Raw genomic sequence first — 22766 nt, forward strand, 5'->3', positions numbered from 1 at the left:
CATTTAATTTTTATTTCTCAGGATTTTGCAAAGTGTCTTGCATTCAAATATTTTTACTGCAGACATGTTGCTGCCGTCACAAAAACCCACCACCATACGTTAAGTTTACTCACTTAACACACATTCGATCCCCGGCATCCCTGATATGTGCGCACTTGTGGGAAAGCTCTCTATGGCTGGTTAGTGCATCTGAAAACACAAACACTGAGAGATGTTTGGCCCTTCCTCCTAGCGAGTGCTCAGCTACGGAAGAAACATACAAATCCACCTCCCCCTCAGAATTCTCATTGATTTCCATCCATTGATTTCGTAGCGGCACATTTCATTTTCAAAACACTTTCATAAACATGATTGTGAGCCACGCTGTGAGGTTAATTTTTGGTGATAACACAAAACCCGAGATTTGTCATTTGGAAGGTTCCTTGGTAGTGACTGCACATATGGTGTGTTTGTTGCTGGGGGTAACGCCTCACACATCAGTATTGAGAGATTTCCTTAACCCTTTCTCTGTAGTGGAAGGCCATCATCATGATCCCCAACACTCAAAAAAAAAAAAAAGAAAGAAAAGAAAATTAACTGCAGTCATCCTTGGTCAGTCACTATTTACTGGGCTTTTTAGGTACATATGAGAACCTCATATTAAGAGAGATGAAATTTTGGACAATATATCGAGAAGGGAAAGCTACTAACATTCAGTGGGGGTGGGAGGAGATATGCTGATCTCTGCTTCCTTCCAGAACCTACTAGTATCACAAGAAAGAAAGAAAAAAGGGAGAAGCCCAGGAGGACAACAAATGGGCAAGGAGCCACAAGGGGCTGACACGTGAAACACCAGTTTGGGAAGACGGAAGGCATACTGAAGAGCCAAGGGGCCCTGCCGAGGTGACTGACACCTAAGGACCCCCAGACAAAAATGTAAAGGGAAGGCCAGCCAGTCGGTCCCCAGAGAACCCCAAGAAGTTTCAGAAGGATGACAGATCTACCTCCACTCAGAGCAGCCAGGCAACCCTCGTCCCCAGCCTTAAGACATGGGTTTATTCTCCAGAAAAATGGACTCCAAGAGGCCAGAGGCTTCCGCTGGGATGGAGGACATCTGAGCACCAGGCTGGAAACAGGGGGTTTAGGAGGAAGTCGGGGCACTCATAGAGAGACCTCCAACTCAACAGCTTAGAAGAATGGTTACTCTTAGACCTCCAGGCAAGAGATGAGGATTTAATTCATGTGAAACAGAGTGACCATGATAGCAAGACCTATAGATGTTGACATTTAGGGAGGGGTTAGGTGGCTTCTTGCAAACGGAATTTGCAGAAGGGAACAAATTCCTGTCTTTCAGGGCTTCAAGAGACTGGCCATTAACAGGAGAGCAGAAGGAGAGGTTTTGAGGATAACCAACAGAGTCCGGTGGCCACAGTCATTATTTCCTCTGACCTGGGTCTCAGGAACCTTGGCTTTAGGTCCTGCCTGTGTCACTGACTCTTCACGCGACCTCTGAGTCACTTTTCCTTTCTAGGCTTCAGTTTCCAGTCCTTGGGTTCAGTTATTTTCAGATGCTCACTCTCCCCAGGAGGTCTCAGATGACAGACAGACAGTCGGGGTCTTTAGCGTGGTGCCGTCTGCAGCATGAGGTCTCACTGATCTCTTGAAATCCTTGCTGCTCCCACAGCAGATGGCTGCCATTCTCAGACGGGAGGCAATGACGCCTTCCTTCCAGAGAGGCTGTGTCCAACAAACTTGCCTCCTAAGTAAGTACAGGACAGGGCACCTACAATTTGCCAACATCAACTCTCCCTTTTTCCACACAAAAGGAAAAGCATCGTCAGGTGGAGCCAACCCAAATTCAACCTCTTCACTCTCACACTTTCTTTTTTGTCCTGAATGAAACTCAAGAGAAAAGAGCGAAAACCTCAACACCACTCCCTCTTTTCAAGGGTCAACTCTGAAAAGGGAACAATAGTTAACATTTACTAAATACTTAGACAGTCTGACACACTGGCTAGATGCTCTACTTGCCTCTTCTCAGTAGAGTCTGATGTACCCCATTTTGCAGATAAGAAGATGGAGGCTCCACAAGCTTGACTGATCTACTGGGACACATGAAGGGGTCAGGGTCAGACCTAGGTCTCCCTCTAACTGAACCTATAGTCTTGTTCCTACTGTCTTCAGCTCAGAGAGCCGGTCTCCCAGCCACGGCAGGCAGGCCTTCCACAGTCCACTCTCTGGTGACATTTCCTGTGGTTTCAAAGGATTGACATGATCAGCCCTTCCGCTGAAAAGCGATGAGGCGCTCTGAAAAATCAATACTGGCTTCTGCAAGGAGCAGCCTTGCCCAAAGCTAATTGAAAGCCATCTGAACATTTTCAGAACTGTGGCCATAATCATCTGTCTTGTTGCATACCATGTCCCAACATGCAACTGCAGTAAATCACTTGAAAATCACTTCTGCATGTTCACTCATACAAAACAGAAGCCCACAATATTTTTTATCATTGCCCTGTAGCTCCTCCATCTAAACTCAGAGCCCTGGCATTATGGTTACATAGTAATAGGCAGCTTGCTGACATTACCTTTTTAAAGTACCACTTTTTCCGGGTTTATCACAAGTCATTTTAAATTCCATTTAGCTCTAACTTGTTATACAACTTTATGTTCGGAAACAATGTCCTCTGTTGCACCAACAAGCTATACTGGAAAATACAGTTGCTTGGGGTTGAAATACATATTTTGGCGAACTCGGATTCTACCCTTTCAGAGGGCCATATATAGGGTGATAATGAGCAAGGGAAGTGATATGGCTTATTGCAAGACATTAATCTGGAAAATTAAATTCAGATATTTTGATATCTAATCTGGATTAATGGTGTGGCCTTGAGAATTCAATTTCATTGCCATAAATGAATTCAATGACCAAATCACTGCATACCGTAACTTTGCAAACCAAATGATTAGTTTGCCTCATTACCAGAGTCTATAATAACTCAATGATGGACCTAAAGAAACTGGCAAACTTGGTAGGGTGGATATTTGTGCTTTGACCATCCAGGATCTATCCACTCCCACAGCAGCTCCCTTTTGCTCTAGAAGACTCGGTGGAGCTACCTCCAGAATGGGCTGGGGGTGAGATACGTGGACCAGCATGAACAGCACATCACTCTGAGTGTCTCAGTCATGGCTCTGATGCACCCTCAGTGGGCAATCAAGCCAATCAGAAGCCAATCTAGACTTTGAGCTATGAGAAAACTAGACTTCCTCTTTGCTAAGTTTGAATGAAGACGATGGGACTAAAGCTGCCTTAGCCATCTTGTCAACACATGGAGCCCGGAGAAGAGCCAATGTAGAGGAATGTAAAAGCAGAGTCAAGAAATGCACAGCCTGGGACACCTGGGCGGCTCAGTCAGTTGAGTGTCTGCCTTAGGCTTGGCTCAGATCACAATTCCGGGGCCCTGGGATAGAGCCCCACGTCGGGCTCCCTGCTCCGCTGTGAGTCTGTTTCTCCCTCTTCCTCTGCTCTCTACGTGCTTGTGCTTACTCTCTCTCTCCCTCTCTCAAATAAATAAATAAAATCTTAAAAAAAAAAAAAAAAAAAAAAAGAAAGGAAGGATGGAAAGAAGGAAGGAAGGAAGGAAAGAAGGAAAAAAAGGCAAAAAGGCAGGCACAGCCCAGGCAACTGTTGCTGAGGAGGTTTCCAGGAAATCTGGTCTAAAGATTTCTCGGCCGGCCACCCCTAACTGCAGGAGGCAGTCTTTTGGGTGGGTACATTGGTCCCTTGAATAAAAGCAGGGTGTGTAACTCAGGAAGGAGGAAAGAATGGGTATTGAGTGGGCAGTTCCCAGTCTCTTCTGTGGCCTGTTTAGGTTGGGTTTTCTGTGCTTACTACAGAAAACAGGTATCTTATATAAGTTAAGGAGATACTACATATTTCAGAGTCTACAAATCAGACACCAAGCTAAAACACACAAGTAAAATCTCTGATTTGTAAATCTTTCATTAGAGTAACCTGATTTTTCTTTTACAGTAGATCTGTTTGAAATTGTTACTCCATTTTAAAATATGCTATCTACCCTAAAAAATGCAGGGTTGGCAAGCGTGTGTGGCAGCCAAATTTTTCATATTCAATGTGGATACTGAAAAAAAGTGTTGCTAGAAATGTTAAATATCCTAATTTCTTCCTAAATCATATGGATAAATCATACTACATATTTATGAGTCCACTGTCTCAAGGCAAGAATTCTTCTGTTTCAAATTATGCCTTAAACTTCTATAGGTTAGGCTAGAAATGATAACAAATGTAGGAATGTTTGAATTGACATTTAGTTCTCAGGGGATAGCTTTTAAAACTGGAGAATAATGGAAGTGGCTGCTTTTAAGAATTTTTTTCATAAGTCACAAAGACGTATCATACATTAGAGGATATAGAGAATGCCAGAATGAGATTCTCTCTGAAATCCTGTCCTGTGGCATGAGAAAGGAAGATAAACAAGAAAACAATGGTTTATTGCACCGGGAGAGATAAGAAGGAGGGGGGCTGAATTGTTAACAGAAGCTCTGTCTTCAGTCTTGAGTTATGTAGGCAACAATACATGGCCTTTGTAGATCATTTTCATAAAATCCTGGAGCTGAAGGGAAGCTTGAAAACCCCCAAATTCAGCCCACTTGCTCTATAGAGAAAACCTTGGACCTAAAAAGCTTAGGTCATGTCTCCAGTGTTTTAGAACAGGTTCATGCCAGAGCCAGAGTCAAAACACGGGTTTCCTAACCCATGGCACAACATTTTTTCCACTAACTTCCATTACAGAAGATACAGAATGAGGAAGCCCGTCAGCAAGATGTATACTATAATCTACCTCAATGAGGACCGTGAGCTCGTTCTGAAATTACACTTTTAAAGGGAGGTGGAAATTACTGTCATACCAATCTGTCAAGAGTGAACAATGAGTAAAAATAGATGATATTGCCCATCCCTGAACTAAACTGGGCCCAGGAGGTGTGGACAGACAGAAGCCTCCATGATACCAAAGGAAGAGGCCGAGAGGTCATCAGGGTTTAACTGCTGGTGAGAATTTCATTTGCTAATGGAAGTGAGTTCTTTGCCACTGTCTGCTTCAACTGCCATCCACCTATTGCCAAAATTTCCCCTGGAGCACCGAGCAGTTCTCGGCAGTGTGACCCTCACCATAAGCTTTCCCCCCAAATTCAAAACTAGGCAAAAAGTGATGGAAAACCAAATCTTTGGAAGGTCTCTCTTCAAAATAGCGGAAAGCAGACACCAGGGACAAACTTGCAGAGTGGGTTAGTTTGTGTACTACAAGGAATAAGATAAATCCTTATTAATATGTTCTCATCACGTGGCAGCTTGTAAGTATGAGAAATGCAGTGAGTCCCCAGATCAGCAGTTTCTCTGTGTCACCCTAGAAGGTGCAGACCTGGGAACTGGAAGTAGGAAGGAAGCCCAGAATTGGTCTACTAGGTTGAGTCCCTTCATTTTGCAGAGATTAGGGGGGAAATCTCCTAATCTCTGCAAAATCAGGTACGTCGAAGAGCAATGACTGTCCTCAAATCACGGTGCACTTGCTCAGCTGAAGTCAGTTTGTGAATCGATTCAGCTAAAACACATCCTGGGACGTCCCTGGTTGTCCAGAATCAGTCATTTTCATATGGTTTGGCTCACATACTTCCCTCTCCTCAATTAAAAATAAACTTTGTTGGTTCCTTCTTTTTGTAAAAGCAGTATATGTTTAGAGTGGGAAAATTAAAGACCCAGATAAACAAAAAAGAACATTTTAAATGCCCATGATCATACCACCCAGAGAACCACTTAAAAAACCCTTAAACGTACTTCCAGGCCATTTTCTAAGAATACATCCATACATTAACAAAAATGTACACCACACTGTGCACATTTAGAACATGATTTATTCACCCAGCAATACAGAAAGGATTTCTTCTCATTATCAACATTCATCTACAACATCCTCTGTAGTATCTGAATAGTATTTCATTCTTTGACTACAACATGCTGCTTGTAACTAATCTGCTTTATACATGTGAGCAATTTTTTATTTACCCTATTGTAAACAATGATGGGATTAACATCTTCGTGGCTAAAACCTCTGCATATACCGTCAGTATAAATTCCTAGAGATAAAAGTTCTCTAGTGAAACAGTGGACACATGTTAAAGGATTAAACGAGGCGACCGGCTGCAGAGCCTGGGGCTCTAGATCTTGGGACTGTGAGTTTGAGCCCCAAGTGCAGCACAGAGTTTACTTAAAATAAAAATTTTTAATAAATAGAAAAAAAAAAACAACAAAATAAAATAAATAAATTAATTAAATTAAAAAATAAAGGGTTGAAAAATACATATATTGCCAAACTACCCTCTACAAAGAGACTCACCCGGTTTGATTTACTTGAGTTACTTGCATATCAAGCATCTGGGTCAGTTCAGCGCTTTAGGAAGAGAAACTACAGGTATGCTGGGATTGGTCGGACACGAAAGATGCACTTCTGTCTACGATTCTGATGACTGTTAACTACAGACACTTTAATCAATTAGATGATTTTATACTAGGAGCTCCCTGTTTATACACCTCCAGCCATGATTAACTTACATATTTCCTTTCGACTCTTTCTTTGGGATTTGATGCCTTTTTCCCCTTCCCTGTGTTCAAGCACTCTTTTTATACACTTCACACCATTCTTAAAGAGATTCCAGACAGTCAGTCCCTGGCAGCATTCTTGTAGTCCTCTGATTACGTGCATCAGCTAAAAAATCTATCATCCAAGTTAGGCTCCCAATTAGATGCCAGAACCAGTTTTCTGTCTGACATTTTAATGAAATGATAGCAAAGACATCTGACGCTCGGGCCAAATCCACAGTACCTGGAAGGCTAAAGACAGGAAGTGGCAGGTGCTGTCAGACCACACGTTTTCTTTTAAATTTTATTTGTTCCTTTTTGTCCCACCTGATTCCAAAAAGGAATCTTTTTTAAACATGTTTTCTAAATTGGACATTTTCATATCATCGAGACTGCCAACTTCTTTCCTAACATAAGGATATTCTTCTATCATAACTGCTTGCTATATTTGGAGACTGAATGACAAGGATATTGTTCTTATCCAGAAAAGGGGGAAAAATAACTCATTATGATCACGAAGACCCTCCGAAACCAAGTGACCCTGGGTATGTGATAGAAAACACTAGAAAGAACTAGTGGAAAACACAGGAAGAACTAGGTATCCAGGATGCATAAAAGCTTCAAAGAATCACAAAAAAAGTCAGGCCCTTAGGCTGTGCATTCCCCTCAACGGACTGTAAGAATTCAGATCCCCCAACATCCTAATCTATGAGAGAACTGTGAGACCTGAAAAGGCAGGAGGCTGCCAGCAGGGAAAGCAAGCCCAGAGTTAGGAGGCGGAGGAAGGTACCATCTTCTCTAGACCAGTGGCGAGAAGAGACCCGTGTCCTGCGCGGCTTGTCTTCCCAGTGTCCTCTTCCTTTGTCCTCCCTGGTCCTCCTCTCGCTGCGCCACACAGCCCGTCTCCCGGGAGTCCGGCTCTGCTCTCCGGTCCCACATTTTGAAGCCCCCCCGCCCCTCCCCTTTTTTTTTTTGCCATGGCCTTTCTACGTCCTCATCTTCGCACTTGATCTCCACTTCTTTCCCACTGGCCGAAACCTTGCCCCACATCCTCCTCGTTTCACGGCCCCACGCCAGCGTAAGAGACAAGGTCCCAGACCCTGTACAACATATTGAAAGAAGCTTAATGACAAGTCACCAGTATGTGGTGAGCAGAGACTTGAAAGAAAATTGATTTTGCGTGATTTAGGAAAGAAAAGAAAAATGAGGGCGAGTTAAAGGGAACAAGTGTCAGTGAGATTCCTTGGCATGTTAAAAGCGTTATGCCGAATTTGCTGAGGCGCTGAATATTCCCGAATGCCACCATTTTGGAAGAAAAAAAAAAGCATTTTTGTTGTGAAACTTGAGGTCTGCTGAGATTTCAGGAAAACCTCAAGAGAAACATGTTGTTTTCATCTGAACCAGCAGTATACCCAAGGAGCAAGGGCCAAAATGACCCAACTAACAGAAGATATCAATGGTTGGCCCAAACTTAAGCCTCACAGTGTGTCTCTTCACAATGTGTGAATAAAATACCTATTTTATTTGATCCTCACCATGGTTTAGTAAGGAAGGTGTTACTATTCCCACTTCAGAGATGGGGAAAGTCAGACACCCAAAGGTTACGGGACACAGTCGAGTCCTTCAGGCTGTTATGTCCAGTGACTAAGCGCACTGAAGCAAGACCACTTCGGTGCAAGACCAGGCCCTGCCCACCATTAATTGCGAGACCTTGGGCAACGCACCTTCACCATGCCTAGGTGTCCACGTCATAAAACGGCGACCCACGACAATACTACCTCTGTCTCAGAACTGTCTGTGGAGAACCAATCGAGTTAATACATTAGAGTGGGTATAGAATTAGAAAGTCCGTCTGGCTTACACAGTAAGCACTTAAAAAATGTTCGGAAGAGTCAGTTCCCAGAGCTCAATGTTTTAAGGCCAAATAAGGTATCCTTATTTTTAACAATTACATTGCTTCTGCGATTCATAATTTTATCAGTAGAGAATTAGCTATTTCTCACAAAAGGAAAATACATGCTAAAAGGAAACCCTGAATTGGATCTAATGAGTCAAAAGGGAAGAAAAGGGCAAAAGTTCAAGTGCGGTTTCTTGAAAGAACCCCATTAATTTCTGTTTCCAGAAAAATACTGTACACGATTTAAGTATTTTCAGTCATTTTCGAGCACAATGAAAGGTCAGGCTAAATGGAAGTAATATTTGTGTAGCCCATGGTGACTGTCGGGGAGTCTGTTTCCCATGGCCTGGTCCTTGATGTGGACAATGAAGCACTTCTCCGAGCCGTGCTGGCCCCCCCGACCCCCCCGCCTCCTGCTGCACCCACTCCACGTGAGCCTTCTGTGACGGGAGGAGAACAAAGCTGCAGCTGGCAACTCCTGAGCGCTGGGGGAAGAGCAATTTCCCTCAGAGAAGAGGGCAGCGGGAAATCAGCAGAGCAGTCGCGCCAGGACACATTTTCTCGTTTGTACTCTCCTGTGGCCGTGGGGGCCAAAAAAAATAAAATAAAATAAAATAAAATAATAAAATCAAATTTTAAAAAGGCCGAAGTGCAGAGAATGTGGTGCTGGGAGAGTAGGAAAGAACAGAGGGAGCAACCGATACTCGAGACTGTCAGAGGCGAACCGCAGGCCGCTGGGAGAACAAGGGGAAAAGAACCACCCGCACAGCATCCCGAAGAGCGTCATGCGAGAGAGCAAAGCAAGTGTCCTGGCGGAGAAGTTCTGGAAGAGTACGTATGTCAGGGGCCACTAGAAGAGCCACAGACGACAGGAAGGAGGGACTGAGTGACAGCTCAGTCTTTCTCTAGTGCAGATGAGGGGCTGGGAGGTGGCCTCGGTGGGGTCTGAGCCAGCACCTATGAGCTGGCCCTGTGAGGCCGGCCGAGGGCTCTTCCCAGGAACTGGCCTCCTCCGCCAGTCCCATGTGAAGCGTGCTTCCGGGGGCCCAAGTGTGGACCGGAGGGTTCCAACGTCAAGTGCAGCAGGAAGGAACCCAATAAAGGAAGCGAGGGTCAGGGCGTCTTTGACCTAAGAGTTCCATGTGAAAAAAAAGGAAATCTCCCTCAAAACAGGAACATATTCAGCATTAAAACACAAAGTTATGAACTGTTGTTTAGCCCAGAAGTTCTGCATGTCACGAGTGTAAAAAGAACGTAACATATGATATCTGTATAGCATTTTCAAGTTTATAAAGCATTTTAATAAAAGTGATCTTCTGTCCCACAGGGATATTTTTCATGCCCCCACAAGACACATTCTTCACATTACTATGAGTCCTGTTTAATGACTGACTTGATGCTACAGCAAATGTTGTTGTTGTTTTTTTTAATCTATAACTACTACTTACAGTTTTATCTATAAATATGATACATAAAAGCCAAATGGTGGGGTTTAGATACTGAATCTGTTCCAAAACATCTACTACTTTTCCAGAGTGACTAATTAAACATAATTTACATTAACTGAACTAGGTGTAAACATTGCGATACTCTGCACAGACCACTAAGCATATCTCATTAAGAAGTTTCGGTGTTTCCAAGCCCTCAGACATTCGAAGGGGGTACTATAGAAGAGTAATTATTTTTAAAAGAATATATTAAAAGATATCCCTCAAGGGTCTTTAAAAACAGCTCTTAATAGCATAAACAGGAAGCATGCTATAAGGTTATGAAGAATGGTGGAGTACAAATGATTGTGGCCTATTTCCATAAAGAAGCATGGAAAAAAAGAAAATGAGCTAAAATTACTTCCAGCTTGCTGAGTTAAAATGAACTGTCATGTCATTAGGCAAGTGTCTTATTTACTCTTTGCCCTATATACAATAATAACATGTGTTGTTGGGAGTTAAGAGTTCACATTAGCATTTTTTAATTTAGGAAAAGGGGGAATTTGTAAACCCTAAGGAACAGTGCTCTAGTTGACATAGTTCAGCATGCCTGGAGGGTGATGTGTACTTTGTACCCAAACCTTTATTAAACACTCTGTCCTTGAGATACGAAGATAACCCTTCTGACCCACAGTCAGCACCGCGTTCGCTCTGAGTTTTTTCTTTCTTTCAGCTTTGATGATAGATCTGTGCTGATCTACCCTCTTTTGGTCACCTGCTTTCCTATGTGACTGACAGCATACGTTTGGGAGACAGCTGCCCGGCTCTGGGAGAGAAGTTGCAGCCCGGAGAGGGGAAGTGAAGCAGGGAGCTAACCCTTGGCCTTGGCACCCAGAGCTCATCAACGGATGTGTTAAAGCAAAATGCTATAAAGTAGAAACTCCTACTGCCAGTATGGTGAAAACTCCGCAAACCTATTTACATTAAGAAATGCTGTGATCAGCTGAACCTTTTCTTCGGATATGTTAACTTCTGGAGTAAATTAAGCCTTCTGGGAAATTTTATCAATTCCTTCTATAGCACCAAGTTTTTACATTATTCTGGGTCTTGGTTTCTCCAATCCTTTAGTCCCCATCACAGCGCTCACCCTGTTGAGGTCTTTGGCAACCCTCACTGCTAGCTGTTTTTGCTGTGTTTATTCACGTGGTTCCTTGTGTCTTCACTCTGCGGCTCCTCTACTACATTATCGGTTCCCAGTGCTGAAAGATCCCAATCTACTGAACTTGGGTACTGATTCCCTGATCAGAATTTATCTGGCCCAGAGTATATCTGGCCCGATACATAATTCATCAATATATACATCACAGGAAGAATTGCCAGGGTCTATTTCTTCTTCCAATACATACTAATTAAACATGCCTACGTACCTGGCAATGGGCACCAGCACCGGGAATACTGGTGAACGGAACTGACATTCAGACAGCCCGTGGTCTGTTATGGGGCTAGCTGAATATATCATGTACCATCTTGATAAATCTTTGAGCAGACCACAGAGAAAGAAGACGAAAAGGGAACACCAGCTCGTTAATCAGAGCGCAAGCTCACAGAGGACAAAACCGCATCTCTCCTACTTTGATTTAATCTCCTTAACTCTTTGCCACTCTAGGTAAGCAACATATGTCCTCTTAATTGGCCGCCAGAGCCCTCTTCAAGCTCTCTTTTCAGAAAGCTTTGCAAAAGTCTTATGAACAATTTTGCTGTTCCAGAAAATGTTAATGCTCAAGGTACCCCTTTAAAAGAAAAGGAAAATTCCTCTGAGATTTTTTTTTTTCCTCAGTAACAAGGAATGCAATTAGGCCTATACTTGGCACTTTGTCAGTTCCCAGAGCCAAGAGATCTCAGGGTTAGGAGAACAAAGCTACCAAGATGCTTTTGCTATCGACTATGGCCGGCCCAAAGTTCAAGGGTTAAGGCCTGAGAATGTTTTACCCCTTGACTTGAATTTCCCACGTAAGTAACTCCCAAATACCAAAGCTTTGGGGAACCAGAATGCAAAATCCTTCCCATTCCTTTATTGAAAAATTATGTATGCTGTGATTTATTGCTAATGTTGGACTTTGAAAGCATTAGACAGGATACCTGCAAACCTTCAGACAACAGCTGCCAATACCAGTTTAACATTTCATGGCTCAGCAGTTAAAATATGACAAATAATAAATCATCCTTGTAACCAGTGTGAGGCACTTGGTTGGTAAGGTATTGAGAGTTGGTGAAAAAGAAGCAACTTTAGGTTGTGATTTAAGTCAGCACTTCAGACAGAGGAGGATAAGGAAATGGTGAAGGTTACTGTCTGTCTTCAGTGGCATGCTTTCTCTAAGAAAGCAACTTCTTTACAGAAGGAAGACGTCCCTGTGCATTAACAACAAAAACCGTGAAGATTTCAGATGTACATGTGCTTGTGAACAAAGACTTTCGGAACTCTTTATAAGCTTTATGGCAAATGATCCAGATGGGACAATATTCTATTTAGGACCTGTCAGAGACTGAATCTGAAAGTGATGTTTAGTTGTTTTAGAAGACAGTCATCGCTTTTTCAGGCATATAAGTATTTTCATCAGTTCCATTCTTGAAATATTACAAATAATTGCCTAAGCCCCAGTAGAACAAATGCTCCTTATCAAATACCTGTTTGCTGTGAGGACTGGCTGTACACATCTGTTTAGGAAAGGCTGTGATATATTCAAATATGCTTTAAGAGGCTCCCAACAGAAAAAAAGTTATGGTTCTTTAATAGTGTGACGACTTGTCTGCAGTACGCAGACTCGGCACCTCTCCATCTTTCCGCTTTGGTAGAAAGTGCTAAGGCAAGTCGGGCTGTCAGTGAAGGGAATATCAGCATTAGGAATGCTGAAGTGTATTTAATACCTTCTTTATATATTTTTTAAGATTTTGTTTATTTATTTGACAGAGAGAGACCCAGCGAGAGAGGGAACACAAGCAGGGGGGAGAGGGAGAAGCAGGCTCCCTGCTGAGCAGAGAGCCTGATGTGGGGCTTGATCCCAGGACTCTGAGAGATCATGACCTGATCCAAAGGCAGATGCTTAAGCGACTGAGCCACCCAGGCACCCCAATACCTTCTTTCTAACAAGAGGTCAAGCAGTAGCTAAATGTAGACACAGAGTTGAACCCAAGAGATACAGCCTAAGCAAAAAGATCCCCCTTAGCACCCACACAGAAATGTCTACATCAATGAAAGTGATTTCAAGTTCAGTGGACACCTGAAGAACATGAGAAGAAGCCCAGGCTTGGTTAGGTATGTTGACACTTACTAAAGAAATCACTCCTCTAATTCTCTATTTATACTTGATTCTTTTTTTTTTTTCTAAGATTTTATTTATTTATTTGACAGAGAGAGATACAGCAAGAGAAGAAACACAAGCAGGGGGAGCGGGAGAGGGAGAAGCAGGCTTCCCACTGAGCAGGAAGTCTGATGCAGGGTTCGATCCCAGGACTCTAGGATCATGACCTGAGCCAAAGACAGACACCTAAGGACTGAGCCACACAGGCGCCCCTATACTTGATTCTTTTAATGTAAATTCCTTAAAGAAAGTTGAGTCATTACTAATCCCAGTTTATAGGTAGAAACTCCTGGGACCAGACCTCCTAAGAATGCTATCTATACTAGGTGACCCTGGCCCCTCACCCAAGGCTGACTAGTAAGAAGCAGTCAATCAACCCAAGTTGGACAAATTAGATTCTCTCTTCCCAGAGCTCAAACCTGGAAGCATGAAACACAGAGGGTAAAAGTCACCAGTGTCACATTAACAGCAATATCTCAGAGAAGAGGGGCACAGAACCTGTGCTGGGATGGCCAGAGCTTCCGGGCTTACAACCCTTCATGTGGTTCCATGGTCCCGCGCTTCCTTCAAGTCTGGGAGATATAGACCAGGATACTTCCAGTAAAAAACATTAAAATAATTGGTGTTTCTTTGCTTTTGTTTTTGTCGAAGCAAATCAGTCCATTTCTGTAGCTTGCACCAAAGAAGCTTATAGGTTAAGGGCATCAGCACTTTAATAAAAAGTTACATTTCCGGGGCGTCTGGGTGGCTCAGTGGGTTAAAGCCTCTGCCTTCAGCTCGGGTCGTGATCCCAGGGTTCTGGGATGGAGCCTGGCATCAGGCTCTCTGCTCAGCGGGGAGCCTGCTTCCCCCCTCTCTGTCTCTGCCTGCCTCTCTGCCCACTTGTGATCTGTCTGTCAAATAAATAAATTTTTAAAAAAAGTTACATTTCCTTAAAGAAGAAGTATAAGAGGCACAATCATAATTTGTCGCATTTGTAGGAAACTCTACATTTTACAGATGCTCTCATATGTGATCCCTGTAAGGGCTGGAGAAGGGTTGCTGATATCACCCTCGCAATGGAGCAAAGGCAACGCAGCTCAGAGAGGGTATTACCTGTGCGCTGGGGAGCCAGCAAAGGGCGGAACCAGGCTTAGGAGTCAAGTCGACTGACAGCAGGTGGTGCCCTTCCCATGATGCGTGTGCCGTCCAGTGCCTGCTGTTATTTTTGCCTTGGGAAAGCCTACCTGTTGGTATTCAACTTTTATTTTTAGCATACAAAACCCTTAAGTAAAAGAGAATACAAACAAAACAGAAAAACAGAACTATTCTGAGTGTGTGTGTTTGTATCTTTTCATCTCTCTTACTCCCAACTCCAACACAGGCTTGAGAAAAGTTTAAATAAAGTAAAATATTTAAGCTATTGCCTCGCTATTGATATTTGCCAACAGAAAAAACATTAGGGCTGACAAGTGCCTTATTTGATAAGGGTAGCAAGTCTACCATCTTCTACGTAGTTTAACTATTAGCAGGGAGTACCTTTTGCACTACAAGGCAGTGCTGTTGAAGGTGTTTTCAACATGTATCCCCAAATATGTGTAGCTGTTCACTAACAATTCATGTACAGATATTATTATAGTAACAGGTTATACACTTTAAAGAACATGAACAAAATAGAAAAGGCCAGATTTTGGTAATCATGACTATCTTAAGGCAAATACACATAGGATAAGGTTAATGATTAATTAACCATAGTAGACATCAATCCACAGGTCTCCCAAATACTTTAGAATTTTCATGGTCAGCTTCTTGCAAGATCTGACTCTATGGTCATGGTCATTATTTCATAATGTGGCTGACAAAGAGTTTGTGTTGAACTCTGCCATTTAGTTGTGGCTTACAATATGAAAATTCTCTTCCATTTAGGGAAAGTCTTGACAGAATCTGTGAAAGATTCTGTTAGTTTGTGAGGGTTTGTTAAAACTAAAATATAAAATCTGTAAATCCAGTTAATGAGGCACAAGAAATTTCACAGAAAACCTACGTGGAGGAAGCAGTGGAAAAGCCACTGTGAAGGGCCAGGCCTCATCTCCCTCTCTCCAGGTGGTAACAGACCCCAACCCCCTCCCCTCCGACATGTGGACCCAGGGGTTACGCCAGTGCCAGTGTCATCACCAGCAGTCATCACAATGTTTTATGAAAATAAAATGAATGTAAATGCAAGTTCTAATGAGTTTCTTTTCCACCCAAATGAATCCTCTCAGGAGCTCCCCAGGGTGGACAGCACACTTCGGAGGCCATGCAACAAGGCGATAATTTACTTCCACAGCAACCTACAATCACAGGAATATCTAGGCCTAAAACTATGGAGGACAAGGACAAACCAACCCAGGCCACAGAGAAAGTTATTTTGCATTTTAGAAACTTTAAAAATCATGAATTCTCACTCAGCCAGAAAAGCACATAAAACATTAATGCTTGATGCCATGTGCTGCCTTTTGTCCACGGAATTACCCAGCCAGTGGAAAAACAGGACCTGTGCCGGCACCCCCGCAAGCCCTCCAGATCCTTTCTCTTCCCTAGCACACCCTCCCCTAAGAGGTAACCGCTATCCTAATTCTTTCAGTAATAAATTCTTTCTCTTTATAGTTGGAGCCACGTATGGACGGCCCCCTTAGCAGCAAAGTGTGGTTTTGTCTGTTTTCACACTTCATATAAATAATAAAAGGATGAGCCAGAGCTACACACAATAGCACAGATGTATCTTACAGACAGGATGTTCAAAGGAAGATACAAAAGAATATATAGCAGTCTGATTCTATTTATATGAATATTTATATGGTATTTATATGGCATTTATATTTATATGGTATTGGCAGAAAAACAGGCAGACAGATCAATGGAACAGAACTGAGAGACCAGAAATAAACCTATACATATATGGACAATTCATTTACGACAAAAAAGAGTCCAGAACATACAATGGAGAAAAGACAAAGACAGTCTCTTCAAGAAATGGTTTTGGGAAAACTGGACAACCATATTCCAAAGAGTGAAACTAGACGACTATCTTAAACCATACACAAAAATTAACTCAAAATGGATGAAAGACTTCAATATAACACCTGAAGCCATAAAATTCCTAGACGAAAACATCGGTGGTGAGCTCCTTGACATCAGTTATTAACGACATCTTTGCGGATCTGACTCCAAAGGCAATGGAAACAAAGGCAAAAATAAATGGGACTACATCAAAGTAAAAAGCTTCTACACAGCAAAAGAAACATTGTCCAAATGAAAAGGCAACATACTAGATGGGAGAAGATATTTGCAAACCATATATCCAACCCAGTTTTGGGTTAATATCCAAAATACATAAAGAATTCCTATAACCTAACAACAAAAAAAACAAACAACTCAATTAAAAAATGGGCATAGGATCTGAATAGGGATTTTTCCAAAAAAGACATACACATAGGCAACAGATGCATGAAAAGATGCTTGATCTCACTAATTATCAGGGAAATGCTTTCAAAACCACAATGAGATATCACCTGTTAGAATGCTGATTATCAAAAAGACAAAAAAATAACAAGTGTTGGAGAGGACGTAGAGAAAAGGAGATCTTGTGCACTGCTGGTGGGAATGTAAACTGATGCAGCCACTATGGAAAGCAATATGGAGGTTCCTCAAAAAACACTGCAGTAAACTTAAGGGTGCATATTAACTTTTCAAATTAGTATTTTCATGTTCTTTGGATAAGTACCCAGAAATGGAGTAGCTGGTCATATGGTAGTTCTATTTCATTTTTTCCACAAAAAAGTCTTTCCTGTGTTCACTACAGCATTATTTACAATAGCCAAGATACATAAACAACTTATGTATCTGTGAATAGATGAATGGATAAAAAAGATGTGGTCTATTTACATAATGGAATGCTACGCAGCTGTAAAAAAGAATGAAATCTTGCCATCTGCAACATCATGGAGGGACCTTGAGGGTGCTGTGCTAAGCAAAATGAATCAGATGGAAAAAAAAAAAAGAGTTACATGGAGAAGGATAAATATCATACGACTTCACTCATATGTGGAATCTAAAACAAAACAAAACAGAAGAATAAACAAAACAAACAAAAACAAGCTCACAGATACAGAGAACAGACAAATGGTTACCAGAGGGGAAGGGGTAGGGAATGGGTAAAACGGATGACGGGGGTCAACTGTATCATCATGGATGGTAACTAGCCTTGTGCTGGTCACTCTGGAGTGTATACAGATGTCCAATTATAAAACCATACACCTGAAACTTATATATTTTTTGAAACTTCTATTTTTTTTTAAGAAAGAAGAAAATAGAGAGGACTACAGATTACAAAAACCAAAAAACAAAATCCCCCTAAGGGAAGGTAATTTTAGTGCATCTCTTGGCAATCAATTTTAATATGAACTAACTTTTCTGGAGCCATGATGAAAGCTCATTAAATTACTAGATTTATCTTTCCCTGGATTTTCACTCCTGAACATTCATTAAATTTGAACTACAATACTAAATACATTTAACTCTGTTAAAAATAGTTTGAAATTTTCCAGTGAATTTATTGAAGTCAATTCTCTCAATCCCCCTCCCCACATATATATATTTTTTTACCTATTGTAACCACAATTTTCCTTTTAAGGAGGGCCAACACTGTATCTACAAAACGCTCATTCAAAGTTAACACTCATATTGATCAAGCATGAAAAGCCAAAAATGTTAACTCTGTAGCCAGTCTGAGGAATACAAATACAAAAAAGAAATTAATTCCAACTTTAGTGTCTCCAATGTTTCATAACCATCACAAATGATCTCCAAATGGCCTGAATAAATGGGACATACTTAGATGATGGTATTGTGGCACCAGCAAAACTGGCTTGCACATCAGTCTCACATTGTCTTACTGATAACAAACATGGTAAGGAACATTTATTATAGTGCCAGGTACTTTCTGCATATTAGTTCACATATGCAATGCTATTTTCATCCTCAAAACAATCGTTAAAGTAGGTACTATTATTCTTCCCAACTAAAAGGGAAACTGAGGTACAGAGAGGAAAGTAACTTGACGAAGGTCCATGGCAGTAAGTAGTCGAGTTAGATATCAAAACTCAGCTTCCTGGTGTCTCAGTCCGTACTCTACCACACTGTCTGGGAACATACTGGTTTCGTTGTTATCACTGTTGGCATCGTTATTATTCTGATAATGACAAGAACAGTTCTTTAAAACCAGAGCAAGCATGTGAACCAATAGGGGGGGAAAAATCTATGTACATTTGTTTTGATCTATGAAAATTTTGTGAAAATGACTGTAACCAAGCAACTCTAACTCTGGGAGAACTAATTAAGAAATGAATTAAGGGATTCAATGCATACCCAAATTAGTCATCAGAGCTCAAAGATCTGGCGTTCTGGTCTGCATCCAGCTTTGGCACTTGCATCCAAAATAAACATGACCAGATAAGAACCACAAGCTCACAATTAAAATGGATTTATATGGCTTATGCGTCCACATGGGAGAGGCCTCTTCCTAATTGAATTCGGACACCTCTTCAGTTATTGTGGGTTTCATCTGCCATCTCCCTACTCTTTTGTAACTGCTGGCAGTAGGATTATGTTGAGGGAGAAATCATTTCAATCAGTGATGTGTGCAGAGCGAGCATAAAAAGAGAAAAGAAAAGCCTTTGAACTGTAATTAGAAAATTCCTTGAGTGTGCTCATGTGACATATGTTTGAGATGACGACTAAGAGGCAAGACGAGTTACAGAATGGATGTCCGATGTCTCACTGTCCTGGGATAAGCGGCCAGTAAAAGTAGTGTTCTGACATGCGATTAAGGTCATCTTTCGCAGGCCAAAAGATTCCTGCTTTCCACCTCTAATATGATTAGTGACGGACAGCTGGAGGCATCTCAGTCTCCTGACAAAAATATGATCAGAATGGTTTTCAGTTGGTATATCTTCCCATCAAGCTGTTTGTTGCCTCCTAGCAGAATAATCAGAGTTTCTGATTATTTGGTACGTTCCAAGAAAACAGTAATTGATTGTGCCCTTGCTTGTCTGATGGAGAGAGGGCTGCCAGAATTTACATAGTAACTCTTCAGTCGCCTAACCCAAGAAAAACTAAGCAGCGGGCATGTGTGTGTGTGTGTGTGTGTGTGTGTGTGTTGAGAGAGAGAGAGAGAGAGAGAGAGAGAGGAAATCCAGCCAGTAGTTTCCATAATAATTCTCTTTGGATAACTACAAAGTGTTTTCAATGGTGATTCAGAATTCAGATATGAGGAAGTAAAAGTATTCTTTTCCACTCATGGAAAACTACCAACTCCCACCAATGTTAATGGGTCTTTTCAAAAAGTTAGCCATCTTATTACTAAAGTTTCAGGGTTATTAAAAAAAAAAGATCAAGTTCAGATTCAACATTCATGGAAATATCCAGCTGCAGTGAGACCTCATTCATTTGGTCTACCTCAGTTCAGAATTTAATCATTTGACAGTGTCCAGATCAGGGGTGATCTTATCACAATGAATATATGGCTTGCTAAGCAAATTAATTTAAACAAGCAAGACTACTGGTGGGTGAATAAAAATATTTCAGGTAAAGTATGATAATCAAAAATAACAACATGCTTTCTCTCCAGCAAACACTTTTGATGTACCCAAATACTAATAACAATAGTAATTACCATTTAATTGAATGTCAGTCTTGTACAGTTCAGGTTACATACATGAGCTAGAAATATCCCAACAACTCTGCAGGATGGGTAGAATTATCCCCATCTCAAAGAGGAGGAAACCGAGGCTTGGAGAAGCAGGTGACATGCAAATACTGTGTAATTACAAGGCAGCCAAAGAAGGGTGCAAAGCCAGGTTGTCTGGCTCAAAAGCCTATGCCCTTCCACTCCCACTCAACACTAAGTGAGCCCTGAAGACAGCACAACAGATTTCTAGAGTCACTGGACTAAGTTCTTCAACAACAGCAGCAAAAAGAGAATCCCTACAAGGAGGGACAGCCAGGCAGTCTGGCTCCATCCTTCTTGTCTGTAGAAAGAATGATTCCTTTATACATCACAAAGGCATCTATAATATCCCTATTGGTAGGTGGAAGTATTTTGCATGCATGAAACTCCTCAGGAGAAATGCACAGTCGGAGATGGAGAAGGGGGTATAGGCGAGGCAGGAGTGCCTTGGGTCCACTGCGCCTTCTCTACACCCCATCACGTGTGACTTCAGCCTACACCTCTATAGACAAGAACTGGCGTGGAGACCCTGAGGGGCTGCCAAGGGCTGTGATGAGGCCTCTGGGCATCAGCGGAACGTGCAGGGACAGCTGGGCCGTGGGCAATGGAAGAGAACATGGAGAAGGGAAGGAACATCTCTACTTACCCAAGAATCCACGGAGATATTCCTGAAAGCAGCCTGGATTCTGGAACGTTCTAGGAAAAAAGTAAATTTGGGAGGTCAGATCTCACATTTAGCAGGCAGATCACCCTGTTCCATCACATCCCAAGCACAGGATCTGGAGTCAGGCAGACACGAGATTGGTCCTTCCTTACCTACGACTTCATAGCTGTTAGGTAGATTAAGCTCTCTGTGCCTCAGTTTACTCAACTGTGATAGGGGTATAAGAACATTAATTACCCTCCTCACAGAGCTGTTGAGAAGACTGGATAATATGGAATTCATGCCATGAACTCAAAACACAGTAGTTTTAATAAGTATAATAGCCAACATGCATTGTTTAGAAAGCGCCCAGCATTGTGCTAGGGCTTCAAATAGGCTAACTCTTCAACACCCTGAGGTAGGCACTAGTGCCACTGGCATTCTGTAGGTGTGGGAAATGAGGCACTGCAAGGTCACATCATGTTTCATCAAAGCATACCGGGTAAGCGGTGGAGTGGGTACGGGGGACCATCTGTCCTGCGAAGCAGGACGCTATGTAGTGATATCCCACCTAATTCATTACAAATAAATGTTAGCTACTGTTATTATTACTGTTATGAAATTCTCCTCTCCAAGAGATCGTCTTCTAATGTTCCTGAAACCCCAGGGAGCTCACCATTTAGCTAGTCACCACTCAGGCACACAGACAGGTGCCGGGATCCTAAGTCACTAAGCCAACAATCACTTCAGGTGTCCCCGAGATACTCTGCGAAGCGCTGTGTGGGGCTGCAGGGGCTTGGGTCTTTGATCAGGTCAACCTCCGCGCAGCGAATGGGGAATGCCAACAAGGAGGCAGCAAGGAAAGGGCGGGAGAGGCTGTCAGGACAGGACACTGGGTACCATACCGGGCTCTGGCTCCAGCTCTCTGGCTGGCCTCCTCCAAGTCAACTGACCTCTCCGGGTTTTATCTTTAAATGAGCGGACAGATCTGCGATTCTAATTTACAATTCTATTCTGATTCTCTTTCAGTCTAACTTCCTCTCCATAGTCCATATTTGAGAGAATATGTTTTAATTCTTCATTCATCCAACACACATTGACTGAACACAATGCCAGGCACTGGGAACAGCTCAGGTTATCAACACAAGAGTTGGCCTACACTCTGTAATTAGCTCTGAGAGCAGGATCAGGTCCCATCAAGGAAATCTTGGCGATCAGAACACTAGGGAAGGTTGCAGCCCTGAGGACAGCTGCGCACCCCCATTCTGGCCTCTCTGAACCCCGGGAAGTGGCCCCAGTGAATTCTGTACCAATTCAAAACCGGGGTCCCACAGTGGGGGAGGGAGTGCCAGGCTAAAATGATGGGGACAGATCAGAATGTCTATGAAAGTAACTAGACAAGCAGGGAAATGCTTGGGCTGAGGGTTTTTAGGTTTGTTTTCTAAGAGTAATAGTGTTGTGTGCGATAAACCAAAGAGATGAGAACTCATTCAACACTTGATGTGACTTTCTTGACTTTATTAAGGTATACTAATGACCACTTCGGTAGCAATCTTTGATGTACGTGTGTGTGAGTGCACATGCGACTGCTTCTTTGAGAAACATTAACTTTGATACAAGATGCTACTGACTTTATTTAAAGATCGGTTCATCACCCTTAAACATGTTTCTTTCACAGAACTCCTAGGAGGGGAGTAATTCTGCAAGTATAATACTTCCATTAAAAAGACATTGATTTTAAATATGCTTTTCAAGCTTTTGATAAAAACAATTTTTTGATTTTATGAACTAAAAAGGGCAAATAATGGTGTGGAGACAATGTAATAAATAACATGAGTCGTCAAATAAGCTATTAAACATTTATAGATACAATTTTTAATGCAGACTTTTATACATGCCCCAGAATGTCTATCAATCTTTGATATGGGAGGAAGCAGCATTTTGGCAAAGTCTGTCTCCCACCACAACAGAAGTCAGTACAAGATGTTTATGGTTCTTAAAGAGAGCAATGATGGCATTCTTTGCAGGATAGTTAGACATTTTTAGCATCTAAATTTA

At 42.1% G+C, this 22766-nt stretch overlaps 1 protein-coding gene across 4 annotated transcripts in view; it reads right to left on the reverse strand.

Annotated features, from left to right (window-relative positions):
* SPATS2L (spermatogenesis associated serine rich 2 like) overlaps nt 1–22766 on the reverse strand; it is a 167039-nt gene that overhangs the window by 122281 nt on the left and 21992 nt on the right. For all 4 annotated transcript variants that reach the window (XM_059168478.1, XM_059168481.1, XM_059168480.1 and 1 more), the window contains one exon: nt 20712–20761. The gene's annotated coding sequence lies outside the window, so the exon portion shown is untranslated. Of the gene's footprint in view, nt 1–20711; nt 20762–22766 lie in introns of those variants that run through there.

The sequence above is a fragment of the Mustela lutreola genome, chromosome 3, assembly GCF_030435805.1.
Source record: "Mustela lutreola isolate mMusLut2 chromosome 3, mMusLut2.pri, whole genome shotgun sequence".
In the NCBI taxonomy this organism is placed as follows: domain Eukaryota; kingdom Metazoa; phylum Chordata; class Mammalia; order Carnivora; family Mustelidae; genus Mustela; species Mustela lutreola.